Genomic DNA, 17,647 nt, shown 5'->3' on the forward strand with positions numbered 1-17,647 from the left:
CCTTCCAGCCTTACCAGGCCATCTGTAAAACAGAGGAAATGTCATCCTCAGAGGATTTCATGAAGCTTTGAATGATTTACATGAAATTTACATGAAAGCATGGAGCATAGTCCTGGCGTATAGTGGGTAACCAATAAATGGTTGCTTAAAGTTTAGTAAATCCTGCATTTAGGTTAAAAAACAAATCACATGCATATAGCACAGAAAGACAGAGCTTAATAGTGCTTCTCATGTAAAAAAGCCCCAGTGATTTTGACTCAAAGCTAAATGGGAGCCAGCAGAATCTAGATATAGTTGCCAGAAAAGCTACTGCAATCTTGGACTGCATTTCCAAAAGTTCAATCATAGAACAAGAAAAATAATAGTCCTAGTGTATTCTGCACACTTGGGCCACATATGGAGTGTGAAGATCCATTCTAAGGGATACTTGGAAAGGGGGATTTTCAACTGGAGCTTGCTCAGAGGAAAGCAGCAAGGGCTGTGATCAGGGTGCCAGTATGGGGACATTCACCAGGGCATCCGTTCCATATGTAGGCTCAAAGGATAGTGCCAAGACTTGTGCATGGACATTTCAAGAAGGCAGATTTCCGGCCGGCCCGTGGCTCACTCGGGAGAGTGTGGTGCTGATAACACCGAGGCCACGGGTTCGGATCCCATATAGGGATGGCCGGTTGCTCACTGGGTGAGCGTGATGCTGACAACAGCAAGTCAAGGGTTAAGATCCCCTTACCGGTCATCTTTTGGAAAAAAAAAAAAAAAAAAAAAAAAGAAGGCAGATTTCAGTTTAGTAGAAGAGAGACCTTTCAAAATATGGAATCAGTTGCCTTTGGAGGCAATGTTCTCCATTCTCTGGAATCATTTAACCATAGATAGGATGTGTCTGTTGGAGATGGGACATCGAGGCAGGGTGGAAGTTTGGATCAAACGATCTATAAGATTTTTATACTTCTCAGGCCATGTTGCTGATAAAAATACAAGATGACTTAGTTGCTGGCTGGGCTGGGAAGGAAGGCAGGGGCTCTCCTAGAAGGCTCTCTGTGTTCAGGTCGTTTGGCTAAAACTGGTGAACAACTCTCCCTCACATATCTGCTGGAGACCTCCCTGTGGCAGAGCTAGCCAGAGCTTTTGACTAGAATCCACATAAGTCTGTGCTCTACTCTGCCACCCGTACACACATGCAGCACCTCTCCATCCCAGAACAAAGAGCCTCGAATTGGGATGTCAAGGCAGGGTAGAAGTTTGAATCAAACGATCTGTAAGATTTTTATACTTCTCAGACCATGTTGCTGATAAAAATACAAGATGACTTAGTTGCTGGCTGGGCTGGGAAGGAAGGCAGGGGCTCTCCTAGAAGGCTCTCTGTGTTCAGGTCGTTTGGCTAAAACTGGTGAACAACTCTCCCTCACACATCCTCTATTATGAAACAGAGGGACACTGGGAACAGGACAGTGCAAATGAAATGAAACAAAATGAAAAGTGGCCTACAACTTCTTAGTCATCTCCCTCTCTCCCTCTGCAGTCATTATTACCCTGGACTCAGACTGTTTGGAGACCGTGCTGGGCTCTGAGTGATTCTTCAGTTAAAGCAGAATCTACTGAAGCAAGCTGCTGACTGCTGGCACTGGATATTGCACCATTTGTTTGGTTTCATTTTCCTCCCCAGCTGGCTCTTGAAATACTCCTGTAGATTTCAAACCAATGTTTGTAAGTATCTCTCCTAGTGTCACTCAGAGCTTTTTGACCCTGGGCTGCACACCTGGGCAACCAAAACAAGAACAATCTCCCTGCCATTGCAGAATTATATCCTGGGATCAACCATGAAAGGGGAAAGAGAAGCATTTCCAGTTGGTGTTTGGAAATGAAAAGTGGTTAAGAAGAGGTAGCAGAGATACATAACTGCAAGACTATGATCAAAGGTGCTTTAGAACCTCATTAATTTGGAAACTTATATTTAAAATGTGTAATTTGGACATAAAGTGTGCTTAACTTTTCCTTCATACTATTCAAAGTGAGGCTAACTAGTGTATGAAAACTGCAAAGGGACTCTTAGGCATAATTATGATTGTTTTATACCGCTTCCACCATTTTAATAGTACCATTTGCTTTTAACAGCAATTTACATCCAGTCACTGAAACCTACATTTAGCAACATTGGTAAGTAGGATTACTGCATGTTCTTGAAAGAAAAAGCTGCATTTCTTTCAGTTACATCATTCAGACTTTTCATTAATTCAGGTTGGCCAGAACTTTCCCAACAGTGCCTAGGCTGGTGAAGTTTTACAGTGATTTCCTATACAAGCAATAGTACAGTAAATCACTATACAAGCAATTTCTTATGCTCCAAGGAAAATTCCCATCAAACAAGGCTTGAAGGACGCACTGGGGGGAGGGGGGGCATTTTCAGGTGCCTGACGAAACCACACCCAACTTTCTTTTCCCCAACATTGAAAGCCAATTTAATTCCAGGAAGCTGAAAATCATCCCCTGAGCCTCCAGGCAGATGTAGTAATCAACTGTCTCTACCTCCTGTTCCCTCCTTGGCTAAACTTGGTGGAAAAGCTGGCCAGATCACTGCTGGCCCCACCCCCTACTCGCTCATTCCTGAGTGAGTGGTGGCATCAGGACTTGCACCCCAGCACTTGGCTGACACTGCTCTTGCCCAGGTCACTAACGCCTTCCTCACCTCTAAATCTAACAGAGCCTCTGACTGTTCCCTCTTCCTTGAAATTCCCACGGATTCTGTCCCACCTCTCCTGCCACCTCTTCCCCTTGTGGGCTCCTCTTCCTTTGCCTCTCCTTAATACTGATGTTCCTCAACATCTGTCTTTTCCCCTCACCCAACACTCCTTCCCTGGGGGACAGAGCCCATTCACATGGCTTCATGTAACTTCCATAGGCTGACAACTCCCATGTCTGTCCAGCCCACGTCTCTCCTGAGTGTTGGACCCGTATACCCAGCCCTCTGTGGGCTTTCTACTTGGGCTGGCCACAGACACTTCCAGTCCCAAGCTGTCACCTTTGCCCATTTTCTCCCCAGCTTTCTCGTCCTCACCCACCACAGGCTTCTTCCAGATGCCTGAAGAGGCTTCATCTCTGCTGCTGCCCTTCCCTTGCTTAGAGCTCTTCTCTCTCCACTAGTTAATGCCTTCGCCCTTCAGGGCTCAGGCTGGCTTTTTTCCAGCAACACGTACTGAGAGCTATTATGTAACAGTCATGTCATTTCCTCAGAGAAGCCATTCTGGAACCCCTGAGATGAGGTGAACTGCTTTGGGAACACTCACCGCCCCTTAAATAATTCTGGGCCTAATGTATGGGAAGGCTCCCCAGGGTGGGCCATGCCTGTTTTCACTGCTGAACTGATGATCCCAAGCCCAGGACACATTACACAGCCACCTTCAGTGCTTGTGTGTTAAATGAATATCCTTGGTTAAACCAGCCTCTTCTGGTACTCCCAATCACAGGGAAACCTCAGCATCATTCCTCATCACCAGTCATCAAGTCCTAATGATTGTGCCTCCAAAACAGAAATCACTCTCCAGTCTACCGCCTGCTCTCCATCCTCACTGTTATCCAAGCGTTAACTCCCTTCTGCTCAGCCTGACATACTTCCCAAAGCCTCCTAAACGGCTTCCCAGACTCTGGCCTGGCCCCCTCTTATCTTGCCTCCACAATTCGGTCAGAAGAATCTTTTAAAAATAAAATGCAAATCCCATCCAGCCACCCCACTGATTAAACCCTCCAATGTATTGTTTTCAAATGCTCGTTGATAAGCTTTAAAAAGCCACAACAAGCTGCCCTCCCTCCTTCTACCTCTCCTCCTTTATTTCTTGTCCTTCCAACTCTCCCAACACACCGTAGTTTTTTTTTATTTCTGGAATTAAAACATGTCACACTCTCACATGGAGCCTAAAGCACACTTTCTCCCATTTGTCTGGCCAAATCCTGTCTTCATTCAGAGCTCATTTATAACTCACTCAGGGAAAGCCTTTCTTGACTTCCCCTCAACCCCCGAGTCTGGGGCAGGTGGCCCTAGTATGTGCCACTGTCTACTCCCCATGGTACGCTTCAGAGCACTGTGCTACCACACAGCAGGGGGAGTGTGTCTCTATCCTCCTATGGGTCTTTCTATGGTTGACTCAGGAAGAGCACAGTAACAGGAAGAAGGACCACTGAGCCTGGTCATCAGGCTTTGGTCATTCCATAGAGAACACCACGCTGCAGACACAGGGAATGAGAGAGAAAAGGGGCCCACAGAAATACCACAACGTTGGGCTTTAGGAAGCTTTTCTCCCTCTGGGAGGGAACCTGGCTCAAACTCCACATCCAGGCCTTGGGGGTACTCGCCTTTTTTGCCCAGTGGGTTCCTACCATCCTGGCTATGACTTTCTTGGCCCTCTACTATGGTATTTTCCCTGGAGGAATTTCACTCTGCACAAACAGACCTTCTGTTGGCTATTTTGGTCAGCTCAGCTGGGCCTGAAGCCAACAAAGCAGTTTCTAAGCCCAGGCTTTCCCAGTTGCCTGGCCTGGAAGAATTCAGAGCTGATCAGGAAAAAGTAAGCCATGGCTGGCTTCAGAGAACAAGTTGGACCTCAAAGGAAGCTGATAAGTGGGGTACAAGAATCAGCTTGGACAGAGGGAACAGCAGCCCTTGCTGTGAAAGACTACAAATTGCGCTGAACATTTCAAAGGGAGGCAAATCTCCAGCAAAACAAATTTCATTGATTTTCACTAAATGAAAACAACTCTGGGCAGTGGCTCCCCAATGCCACAGGCTGAAAGAGGAAGGTGAGTACGGAATAGAGATCTTATCTCCATCCAGACATTTTACTGAGCCTCCTATCTTCCTACCCACAGCTCTAACCACGACCAGCCTCTGCCCATGACCCTTATGTGTGTCCAGTTTCATCAAGAAGTTAAATTTTCTTTCATCAGCTCAGATCCATTGTCTCTCCTCCTCTTCACACAAAATTCCTTACAAATTGTTACCTATATTTGCTGTCCCTAATTTCTCTCCTGCCAGTCTTTCTTGAACCGGCTCCAACCACACTGCACCCTCTCCATCCATACCACCCAAACCGCTCACACCACCTGAGACCTCCATGTTGCTAAATCTAATGGCTAATTCTTAGATCTCATCTTCTGTGTTGATCTCACAGTTGATCGCTCTTCCTCCTTGAAACTTTCTCCACTTGGCTTCTAGGACACACTTGCCAAGTTGGCCTCCTACCTCTGGCTACTTCTAAATCTCCTTTGCTGGTTCTTCCTCTCCTCTCAAATTCTAAATGGTTGGGCTGCTGCTGGACTCAGTCCCAGGACCTATCTTTCTTCTGCCTACACCTGTTTCCTGGGTGATTTCATCTGGTCTTCTGGCTTTAAAAATCAATATGGATTCTATATAATGACGACTCCCAAATTTCTATCTCCAGACTTGTATATCAGACTGCCTACTGACATCTCCACTTGGATGTATTAACCTCAAGCCATCTCAAACCTAACCAGCCCCAAATGGTGCTCCTGATAGCTCCCTAATTCTGTGCCTCCTTCAGAATTCCCCACTGCACGGAATGGTATCTCAGCCCTAAAACCTTGGAGTTATCCTTGACTTCTCTTTTTCCCACACCCCACATTTGACAGTCAGCAAACACTTTCGGCTCTACCTTTAAAACATATTCCAAATCCAAAACAACAAACAAGCAAACAAACAAACAAACAAACAAAAAATATATACATATTCTCAATCTGACTGCTTTCACCACCACCTGTCATCACCTAGGTCCAGGTCCCCATCATTTTTCACCTGGATAACTGAAAAAGCCTACTAGTTGGGCTTCTGTCAACCTATTCTCAACACACGGCCATAGTGAGACCCATCAAACTTAAATGAAATCTTGTTACTCCTCTGCTCAGAGGCCCCGTAGTTCCCCATCTCCCACTCAAAATAAGAGCCAAAGTCCCCACCATGACATATAAGTCCCCTATGTGACCTGCCCTCCTGTCACTCTCACTTACTGCCCTTGCCATGCTGGCCTCCCTGCTGTTCTGAACACACCAGGTACAGCCCCTTCTCAGGGCCTTTGCACTGCTGTTCTCTCTGCTGGAGTTCTCAGCCTCCTCCCCATACCCCAGACTGAGAATGGCTCAATCTCCCCATACCTCCTTCAGGGTTTTATTCAGATGTCACCTTCTCATTGATACCTTCCCTAACTACCTTATGTAAATTGTCCCCCCATTTTTCCTATACTCACTCTCCTATTTTTTTTCCTTATCACTTCCCCCTGTCTAACAAATATCTATTAGTTACTTATCGCCTCTTGCTAAGATGTAAAGGCAAGGACTTTTCCCTGCCTTACTTACTACCCAGCACACAGTAAGTGCTTAATATATATTTGTTGAATAAATGAATGAATGAATGAGTCCCATAGGCTGTGGAAAAGGAGAGCCTAAATGGAGTTTAAGAACCAAACGAGAAAACTTGCAGGTTTGCCTATCCTGGCACTAGGAGTAGAGGATCCACTCCACAGGTCAGCTCAGCTGACCCAGTCACAGATGAGACTCCCAACCCCACCAGTCACCCGGCACTTGCTGAGAGCTGTGCATGCACCAGTGTAGTCCAATCCTGCTCCTGGACAAATACTTCAAAGCACACACCTCACGACCACATATCAGGCAATACATTTCAATGCTTCTTTCATTGGACATGTATTGGGGGAAGTTAGTTAAGATAATGAGGGCATCTGAATAAGAATACCTCTTTTCTTTTTTTTTAAAAGATCTCGATTGGCTTATGATTCTAGAATCAGGCAACAAGTTATTCCATAAAACAGAATAAGTGTTCCAATGAGCCAAGCAGAAGAAGTTGGTTTTATACAGAGAAAAAGGCTAAAGAAAGCAGAAACAAAGAACAAAAAGCAGATTGGTCATTTCAAAGCTATTTTCCTTGTAAGGTGGGAAGGCAGAACAACAGAAAAATAACATCAGGTTACTTCAGGCTATCTCTTTTGTGTAGTGTAAACAGAGGGAACTTCATTATCATACCTATTGAAGATTTTTTTTTTTTTAAAGATGACCAGTAAGGGGATCTTAACCCTTGACTTGGTGTTGTCAGCACCACGCTCAGCCAGTGAGCCACCGGCCTTGAATACTTCTTTTCTGTCTCCACCCTCAATTCCTCTTCCCCCTATCATATAGGAAGGGACTCTGGAGAAGTGGGGGGGGGCGGGGGGCGGGGGGCAGCAGAGGATTTTGAGAAATCTTCACCCAGTCCATGGTCCCTGGAAATTGTGCAACGTTTTTTTGTTAAAGAATACATATCTCAGAATTCTATCTTAGAGAACAGGGTGAAAAAAGAAAGCAAGATATACTTTTTCCCCTAGAGAATCTCATTATGTACAAACACTGCTTTCTCTGCTCTGGCACATTTATTTGTGAGTCACTCCCCACATTCAGCCCTGGCTATGATCAGCTTCTGAAATGAGTGGTGACTTCATTTCCCCTAAGGAGAGAGGCCTGGCTAACCATTTACTTTTTTGAAGGCTCATTAATGTCTTGGTCTGTTTTTTTTCCAGGTGATCTGAGGAGACTTACAAATAGACATCCACGGAGGGCAGAAATATTCCACTTCCAATCACATGGCCCTGCCTGCTCTTATTCCCTATTCATGCTCTCTCAGAGGCAACTCTGTGACTCCACCAAATCTCACTGAAGTCACAACCCCAAAGAGGGGGCTCTAGAAATGTGACATTTGGAAACGTGCAGGCCAGTATCTGCTTGCTCCACCTGAGCCACTTTCACCCTGTGGCTGAGATGTAAGGCCACCTAACAGCCTAAATCACCATGTAGGGATAAACTGGCATCTCTGAGCTCTTAGCATCAAAAACAGTCACCCAAGCTAAACCCTTGCATTGCAGTGTGGTAGGGTTTCTGGCTAGGTACAGCAAGCAGTTCTGATGTTGGAACAAAATGCAGCTAAGAGAACAAGATGCCCAATGAAGGATTCCAAAAGTTGGGTCTGCAAGCATGTTTGCCTGGGACACAAACAGCCTTGACAGCACTGCTCGGAGGTGCTCACTGGGGTACACTGAGAAGGCTCTCAGCCCTTTCAGACCCCCTTGCTCCTGAGTAGAGCTCATCTGCCAAGGGCACACCAGCCTGAAGCCCAATCTGATGAGAAACACAATAATCTCCTATGCCAGTGGCAGCGTCAGAACATCCTGAAAGAGCACTAGCTAGACATGTAGTGGAAGCCAGGGCTTCCCCAAGCTGCTAATGCTGACTTTGAGCTTGCTCCTGGGCTCTTTTTTCAGTGTTCCATGAGGCAGTAGGAAAATCAGCTTTCCATTTCAAAATCTGTCAACTGGAACAAATCCACCAGTGCCACCTGGGAGCACCTCCTCAAGGGCGATCTCTAATCCCTTTCCTACTTAGCCTGACAGTGCCTTTGAGTTAGCAGTGTCCCGTGTTTTTACCCTCTTCACTCATCTTGCCACCCTGCTCCAATAGATTACTGACAGAAAAGTGAGACATCCTCCACTCTGAGGTCTCCTAAGAGAATGCTGCTGGCCAAAAAAGATCTGATAAGGAAGAGCAACTTAAGAGAGAGAGACTTTCAGCTACACTTCAGAAACATAAAGATCTAAGCGCTCGCTCAATGAAGGAAGAAATAAAGAGAAAGAGCTTTCTTTCCACCTACAACAGGGTCTAGAAGTCACACAAGGAGTTGCATGTGTAATCAAAAAAAAGCAAAGCAAAAACGAACAAGCAAAAACACCAACAAATGTATTCTATAACGATGTCTGCTTCTCAGCCTACAAATGTACTGGTTTGGTCCTGCAGGCAAAGTGTTCCTGGTTTAGAACATGCTGGGAAGAAGCTCACAAATCCAGTTAAACTGCCCTAAGGGAGACTCCAGACATATCACCCAATAAACTCATAAACAAAGTATATGAGCTTCTCCAAATAGATTTTACTCCAAGTTTGCAGACTACAAGGTTTAAGATTGGACCATTCAATCCTGCAAACTCATAAGTGTTCACACCACTACATCCCTAACATTTGTAATACTCTACATATGTAGTTTCTCCGCATCTTTCTTTCTCTAGCCACTGCCTACCTGTTCCAAAGTAAGTCCTACATTTTTCAATATTTTGAAGCAGCGCTTCCAGTTTGTGTGTACACAGAAAACAGAGGGGGTAAAAATAAGTCTTAGAAAAAGAACATGCTACATTTCTATCACAGAGATGGAAGTGGGCAAAGTCTAGAAGAATGCTGAACCCAAGCCAATATTAAGGTCTACTGGCTGGCTGTAACAAGCTTAAAATGTCTTCATAAGGGCCTTGGTTGGGCAATACTTGCTTAAAGTAAGCTTGGGAATTGCCACATATGTATGGCAAAGGACTGTTCATTGCTTGCTACAAGGGACTCTACAACTTCTCCAAAAGGCTGCTATTAACCACCAAAAGAAATAAGAAGTTCAAGGTCAAGATATCAAAACAAACTACCCTACTTGCTGAAATGTCATGAGGCTCCTTTACCCAGACATTTGCCAAAATCTTCTTAGAGCATATTCTCTTCTATTCTTTTTGACAGGCCTCCAGAGGCCCAAACTTTAATAGAATCTGAAAGGAAAACGTGGCTACAGTCTATGTGCTGTCCACAGTGATGCCAAACTCTTCCTCCTAGAGCCAGCTGTCCCTGCTGGGAAGTCAGGTGAGGATCTAATTATGGACAAACTCTACTTATGTCTCCCGACAAAGAGTCTGTGTCTTTAGCAGCCTAGCTCAAGGGGTTCAAAATTATGTCAGACCAGCTTACATTTGTTGTTGTTGTTGTTTTTAACCAAAGAGATTAAGCCTCTGTACAACCAAGTGGAAGAACTAGAATTAGAAAACTTACCAATTGCCCCAGCCAATGAGAATCCCTTTCCACAGGTAGTAATGCCTGTTAGAAGCCACTGACATCATCAGCTCAATTGATAAGGCTGTCTGACAGTTTTGCTCCCTTCATTGCACACAAGAATTTAAAACAAAACAAGACACTGCAGTTATATTCATTATTGCAGACAACAGGTTTCTTTGTGTTAGTAATAGAAATTACTGCTGTGGTCTGGACTCCATCATTCCCTTCACAGCCTCTCTGTGAGATGGCCAACACTCTAAACTTTCCAGCCCTAAAAATCTTATCATCCAAAACACCAACTCAAGATTAGCCATCCACAGTGATACTTAATGCCTTCTGGGGTACAGTTTGAAAGTTTTTTACAGTTTTATGCCAGTGCACCTTTAAACAGTCAGTGCCCTTCTGTCTACAATGAAATCTAAGTAAGGGGGACCTTGGGCCAATTCATGGTTTAAAGCAAATCTACCGGCCCATCCCTTTTTCCAAGAAACAACATGTGAGCAAGAAGTAACCTCAAGAGGAGAAAGAACCTCCGGAGAATGTGCATTGAGAAAAGCCAAACTGAGTCCCTTTGGATCAAGTCAATTAAGAAACAAACATGACAGGATACTGGAATCAAAACCAAGGAATGCAGTGAGGGTTTCTCAATTGCCCAGCGGACAAGACACAGTTCCTTTTGAACTAAAATTAGAAAGCCGATGGGAAGGAAACACAAGCCGAGAAGCACGGATAGGAGGCTGAGATCCCTAAGTCAGCAATGGGGATGGAGGTGGGGTAAGAGAAGAAAGCAAGTATCTATTTTGTTTTATTTCTTCAGTTATTCCTTAAGATCATTTGCACCTGGGCTTTGGGATTTCCGTAGTCTCCCCTAAGTGATATCAGTTAACAGGCTGGGAGCTTTGTCAACAAGTTCTCATACTTCTCACAATTCTGTTAAAAGCTTGCAGATACCTAGCCGGAGGCTCAAGGACCCAAGGGCAAACATTAGGTTTTTGCCCTCTCCGCAGTCTTAGGCGAGAGGTCATCTGCCCACGTGTCCTGACACCATATCCTGAATGAGACACATAGGTAACCGGGTTAGCGTCTATACTCAGCAGAGCCCATATGGTTGGCACCGTCCGAATTTCAAGCAGTCCCTCGCCCCTCTGCTCTGGGAGGCCCGAATTGCAGGTGGGCGCCCCGAGTTAGAGTGAAAGACGGGTGTCGGCCGCCTCCTCGAGGTTAGACCCAGGCGTTGTCTACCGGGCGGGGAGCACTGAGGCGGGTAAGCGACCCGCCGGGGGGGTACCAGGCCGGCCCCGGGTGCCCGCTCCTCTCGCCAGCCCCCGGAAGCGCCGCCCTCCGGCCCAGCGGGCTCCGAGGGGGCGGGGAGTCGAACGCCCCCTTCCGGGTGCCTCCGCCCGGCTGGCCAGCCCCGCTCCTCCTTCGGGCGGGAATCCTTCCTCCCCCGCCCCTCCTGAAGCCGGGCCCCGGCGCCAGACCTGGCCCCAGGGGGGAACCCCCATCCCAGTTCCCCCTCCCCGCGGCCTCTGCCCGTCTTTCCGACCCTTGGGGGCCGGTAAGACCCCGCCGGCAGCGGACAGGACCCACCGCTCATTACGACATCTTCCTCCCTGGCCTCCGCCGCCTCCGCCGCCACCGAGAGCCTGACACCGCCCGCCTAGCACCCGCCAATCCCGGAGCCCGCCACCGCCCGAGCGACGGCAGCGGCCACCAATAAGCAGCCGGTACTTTGAGGACCGACAGCAATATTAACCAATCAACGAGAGGTATCTAGAGCGACGTTGGTTTGGCCAATAACTCTGTGAAATGTCACTGATGGACGGTAGAGGGTACCAACCGGAAGTCTATTGAAGAATGATCGACATGCTCGCCAGCCAACTGGCGGGAGGCAAAGTCCCGCCCACCTAGTGGTTGATGGACAGCAACAGGAAGCTGGATGGGGAGGGGTTTAGCTGAGGAGTGTGTTTTTATTGGTGGTGGTTGACCTTCCACCCACCTCTAACCCAGTAGGTGAGTGATAGATCTGCCCTAAAGCCAATCAGAAGTCCTTAGGGTGAGGCCGAGAAGTGCCCTATAAATAGCATATACATTGAGCCTGAAGTCCAGTCTCTCCCAGGTGTGGCGGGTTCAGCTTTCAGCTCTTCGGCAATAACCGGCTACCTTCACCACATGCCTGAATGGAAAAGCAGCAACCTTTTAGCACCTCGCCCGTCTGCGCCTTGGGAGAGGCTACTTTGTACAGTGAGGCACTGGATCCTGACCCCATAGCAGGAGTTCGGGTCACTAGGTGACATTTCTGAGAGCAGATTTTCACTGTATCGGTTCAAGTCCCTGTTAATCCTCACGTGGTTATTGCAGCGACCCTCCCTAATCCATGGTTCCCAAACGTGTGCATCGGAATCATCTGAAGTTCTTTCAAAGAGCAGATTCCCGCGGCTGCCTCTCCTAATCCGATTCGACACGGTACTTCTGGGCGTGCCTAAATCGGCATTTTAACAAGCGCCTCGAGTAGACAGAATTGCACACCTGAGCTGGAGTACGGCTGCTTGGTCTCTGCCCCACTCACTTTGTTTTTTGTTTGTTTGTTTGTTTTTTCAAAGATGACCGGAAAGGGGCGAGCACCACGCTCAGCCAGTGAGCGAATCGGCCATCCCTATGTAGGATCCGAACCCGCGGCCTTGGTGCTATCAGCACCGCACTCTCCCGAGTGAGCCACGGGCCGGCCCTTGCCCCACTCACTTTGAATGAGGTAAAGCACTATGTAGGCACAACCCCGGTAGGTTTATCTTTCTCTCTCAAGTCTCTTTTCTGTGAACGCATAGCTTGGGAAGGCTGCCTGGCATTAGTGAGAGGTAGTGCCCTCTGGCTTCAGCCTAGCTTGGGTTCGAAACCTACACATCATAATTACCGTGTCATCTTAGGCAGGGTACCGAAACTGCCCGAGTCTGGTGTCTTCATTTGTAAAACGAGGCTGATCACACCTACACCTTAGAGCAGCGGCTTTCCTTAAAACAAAACAAAACATAACCCACAGTGAGAAATTTTGCATCCTGACCCAGTACACTTATACATGCATGACAGTGTATAACAAAGTTTCCAAAAACAGTATTTACCCTTAATACTTGTGACGCACTTATATTTTCTATTCTATCGTTTCTCTGTTTCTTTCTGGTTGATCATGACTGGCAGTTTGGAAAACTGCCAGAAAGGTCTGGTGTGATAAAATAGTATAAAATACAGAGGAGAATGCCTAGTACGCAGTAATTGCTGAATAAATGTTAATGATCTCTTCCAGTCTACCCCTCTGTGTTAGCCTTTAAAAAACAGGACTTCAGACTATCACTCCTCTAGTTAAGATCCTTCACTGGATCCTTATCCCGTCTGGATAAAGCCTAAACTCCTTTCTAGGCATACAAGAACTTGTGTATCTTTCATGCTTTATCTCCCTCCCTTTAGTCCTATTCCTTTCCTGCAAATCCTACCCTTTTCCCCAGGGAAAGATTTCACAGTTCCTAAATGTGTATTTCTTTCTACACGTTGCTTTCCTACCTTACCCTTTCTTTCTCCTGGTAAATTCCTATGTATCCTTCAAGACCCCGCTCAGAGTCCACACAATGCACTTCTATCCAGCCATAGCTTTTTCCTCTTCTGTGCTCCCCTGGACTGTTCTTGGCATAGGCAAGGGGCTTCTCTTTCACACACTATTTTACACACTTTTATTTTCACTTCTGATTCCCCTGCTAGACTGTGAGCTGCAATGGGAGGACTGAAGCCAGTCCATGGAGGATGGGCAGCAAATGTATGCTGAGTTAAAGAATATTTGCATACAACTACATCTACATGTGACTTGTTTATATAGTCCATACATTCTGCTCCCAAGTCTTTTTTTTTTTTTGTTAAAGATGACTGGTAAAAGGATCTTAACCCTTGACTTGGTGTTGTCAGCATCACCCTCTCCCAAGTGAGCCACAGGCCAGCCCTCCAAGTCATTTTTTCAAATTCGGATTGATTCACTGTCAAGCCAAGGACTCCACCCGGGTTTAGTGACTCAGTTATATTAGGGTGCAGGGGGCTGGGGGTGGTGCAGAGTTGAGTATCATGCTGGGCCACTGCCAAACCTCTTCTGGGACAAAAGCTAGGGGTAAGTGTGCTTTTACCCCAGAGGCCTCATCAAGAAGACAGCAGAGGTGAAAAAAAAGTGTACATGTGTGGGTGGGGGGACAGGGTGCCACAACTTAGAAGAATTAAGTAGCTGTTTTGAATTACAGATGCTCCTCAATTTGTGATAGATTATGTCCCAATAAACCCATTGTAAGTAAAAAATATTGTTAGGTCAAAAATGCATTTATTGGGCCGGCCCGGTGGCGCACTGGATAGTGCGCCGCTTGGGAAGCGCAGCGGCGCTCCCGCCCGAGGGTTCGGATCCCACATACAGACCGGTTCCCGCTCACTGGCTGAGCGAGGCGCGGGAGCAGCACCGAGGGTTGCGATCCCGTTGCCGGTCCCCGGTCCGGTACGGGGGCAACACTGAGGGTTGCGATCCGTTGCCGGACACGGAAAAAGACAAAAGACAAAAAAAAAAAAAAAAATGCATTTTTTTTTTTTTAAAGATGACCGGTAAGGGGATCTTAACCCTTGACTTGGTGTTGTCAGCACCATGCTCTCCCAAGTGGGCCACGGGCCGGCCCTGCAATCTTCAGCTTTTCTCAGGGGATCTTAACCCTTGACTTGGTGTTGTCAGCACCATGCTCTCCCAAGTGGGCCACGGGCCGGCCCTGCAATCTTCAGCTTTTCTCAGGGGATCTTAACCCTTGACTTGGTGTTGTCAGCACCATGCTCTCCCAAGTGGGCCACGGGCCGGCCCTGCAATCTTCAGCTTTTCTCAGGGGATCTTAACCCTTGACTTGGTGTTGTCAGCACCATGCTCTCCCAAGTGGGCCACGGGCCGGCCCTGCAATCTTCAGCTTTTCTCAGGGGATCTTAACCCTTGACTTGGTGTTGTCAGCACCATGCTCTCCCAAGTGGGCCACGGGCCGGCCCTGCAATCTTCAGCTTTTCTCCACCTCAGAATGGGTATTCCTGCTGCCCCAAGCTTCCTGGGCTGTGACTGAGTCCCCCAGACCCCCCAGAATGAACAGGCATTCCAGCAAATCTTAGGATCAGAGGAGGGAGAGTTTGGGACACTGCTTTCCTCAGGGGAGGGTGCAGTGTCTTTGAGCCTCATCTGTAAATCCTGTAACCCCCCAGGGACCTCAGTGCACAGGGGCTGGATGCCTGCATTGCTTGGCCAGATTCAGGGAGGTTTCCTTGCCCTCGTGGGAAATGGGGGTAGAAGGTCTCCAGGCAGCTGTTGGGAACCGCAGTGAGCCATGCTCCGCACAGCTGCCTGAGAGGCCTGGTAGCCTGCACTTGCCCTCCACAGACTGCAGAGAGGACATATGAAGGATTCCTCAAGGCCCTGATCAGATTTGCTTCCCAGCGCATCTACCACTGTGACATATGCACCCAGCTTGGCTTCATTTGCCAGATCTGCCACCACCATGACATCATCTTCCCCTTTGCATTTGACACCACAGTCAGGTACACAGGCCACCCAGCCAGCTGCCTCCAGCCCCACCCTCCCCAACACCCTCAGCATGGCCTGAGTGTTCGAGGATGGCAGATCTAGCTCTATTGCACAGGAACATATTGAACATCCACTGTGCCAGTGCCAAGGGGTGCCAAGGTTGTCCAGATCAGCTGTGCCCTGGGCAGTCACAGCCAGCTCGGGTTCAGCTCGGGGGCAAGACCAGCCCACACAGGACTCCCCTGCCTCTACTGAGTCATCTGTCTTCCCAGAGAAGAGATGGCTGCTGGCTATCGGAGTGGGGGCCTTCCTGGGCCTCAGTCTTGTCATCTGTGAATGGGTTGAAGAGGGATTGGATGAGTTACTGCCCTAGAATATAGGCACAAGGCCCAGTGCCAAGTGGGCCTGATGGTTGGTACCTGCCACTGCCTCTGCTACTGTAGTGATTGCTCTTGTCCCCAGTTATTGCTCATTATCCGAAACCTCCAAATGGAAAAATTCATCCAAACTTCCTTCAACCCATGTGGGAGTGGAAAGCTGAATGGAGGAAGCATTCATTCAGCTTCAGTACATGTCTGCTGGCCAGGATTCAGCCCTAAATGGTCTGAGGGCTGAGTTTTTATTTATTTATTTATTGCCGGTTAGCTGGTACAGGGATCCAACCCCTTGACCTTGGTGTTATAACACTGCACTCTAACCAACTGAGCTAACCGGCCAGCCCAAGGGCTGACATTTTAAACTGTACAGTATTTTAAAGAAACACAAGAAATCATTTAGTGAATTCAAGCAGGATTTATATAAAAGGAAATAGGACAGAGACTATCAGCGTGTTCTGTGTGCCTTATGGGCAAGCATTGTTTCGAGGCTCTTTGTTCTGGGATGGAGAGATGCTGCATGTGTGTACGGGTGGCAGAGGAGAGCACAGACTTATGTGAGTTCTAGTCAAAAGCTCTGGCTAGCTCTGCCACAGGGAGGTCTCCAGCAGATATGTGAGGGAGAGTTGTTCACCAGTTTTAGCCAAACGACCTGAACTCAGAGAGCCTCCTGGGAGAGCCCCTGCCTTCCTTCCCAGCCCAGCCAGCAACTAAGTCATCTTGTATTTTTATCAGCAACATGGTCTGAGAAGTATAAAAATCTTACAGATCGTTTGATTCAAACTTCTACCCTGCCTTGACATCCCAACTCCAACAGACACACACATCCTATCTATGGTTAAATGATTCCAGAGAATGGAGAACATTGCCTCCAAAGGCAACTGATTCCATATTTTGAATTGTCTCTCTTCTACTAAACTTAAATCTGCCTTCTTGAAATGTCCATGCACAAGTCTTGGCACTATCCTTTGAGCCTACATATGGAACGGATGCCCTGGTGAATGTCCCCATACTGGCACCCTGATCACAGCCCTTGCTGCTTTCCTCTGAGCAAGCTCCAGTTGAAAATCCCCCTTTCCAAGTATCCCTTAGAATGGATCTTCACACTCCATATGTGGCCCAAGTGTGCAGAATACACTAGGACTATTATTTTTCTTGTTCTATGATTGAACTTTTGGAAATGCAGTCCAAGATTGCAGTAGCTTTTCTGGCAACTATATCTAGATTCTGCTGGCTCCCATTTAGCTTTGAGTCAAAATCACTGGGGCTTTTTTACATGAGAAGCACTATTAAGCTCTGTCTTTCTGTGCTATATGCATGTGATTTGTTTTTTAACCTAAATGCAGGATTTACTAAACTTTAAGCAACCATTTATTGGTTACCCACTATACGCCAGGACTATGCTCCATGCTTTCATGTAAATTTCATGTAAATCATTCAAAGCTTCATGAAATCCTCTGAGGATGACATTTCCTCTGTTTTACAGATGGCCTGGTAAGGCTGGAAGGAATGTCCCAGCCACCCCACTAATGAACATTACAGTCAGAATTCTTATGTAGGGCTGGAGGCTTGTGCTCTTCTTAAGCATTGTACTGTCAGTTTTTAAGGATCTCTTTGAATCCTAATACTGATACGCATTGTGTTTACTTACAGTCCTTGTTGGTTTTGTGACATCTGCGAGTTTAACTTGCTTTCTAGTTCTCTGCACTGTTTACCGAACGTGGATGGTAGATAGACTACTCTAAAGCTGCATTTTTCAGACCGTAAACAAAACCAATTTAGTGGGTCTCAACCAGCTTTTTTTTTT

Source organism: Galeopterus variegatus, unplaced genomic scaffold (genome assembly GCF_000696425.1).
Source record: "Galeopterus variegatus unplaced genomic scaffold, G_variegatus-3.0.2 Scaffold6966, whole genome shotgun sequence".
In the NCBI taxonomy this organism is placed as follows: domain Eukaryota; kingdom Metazoa; phylum Chordata; class Mammalia; order Dermoptera; family Cynocephalidae; genus Galeopterus; species Galeopterus variegatus.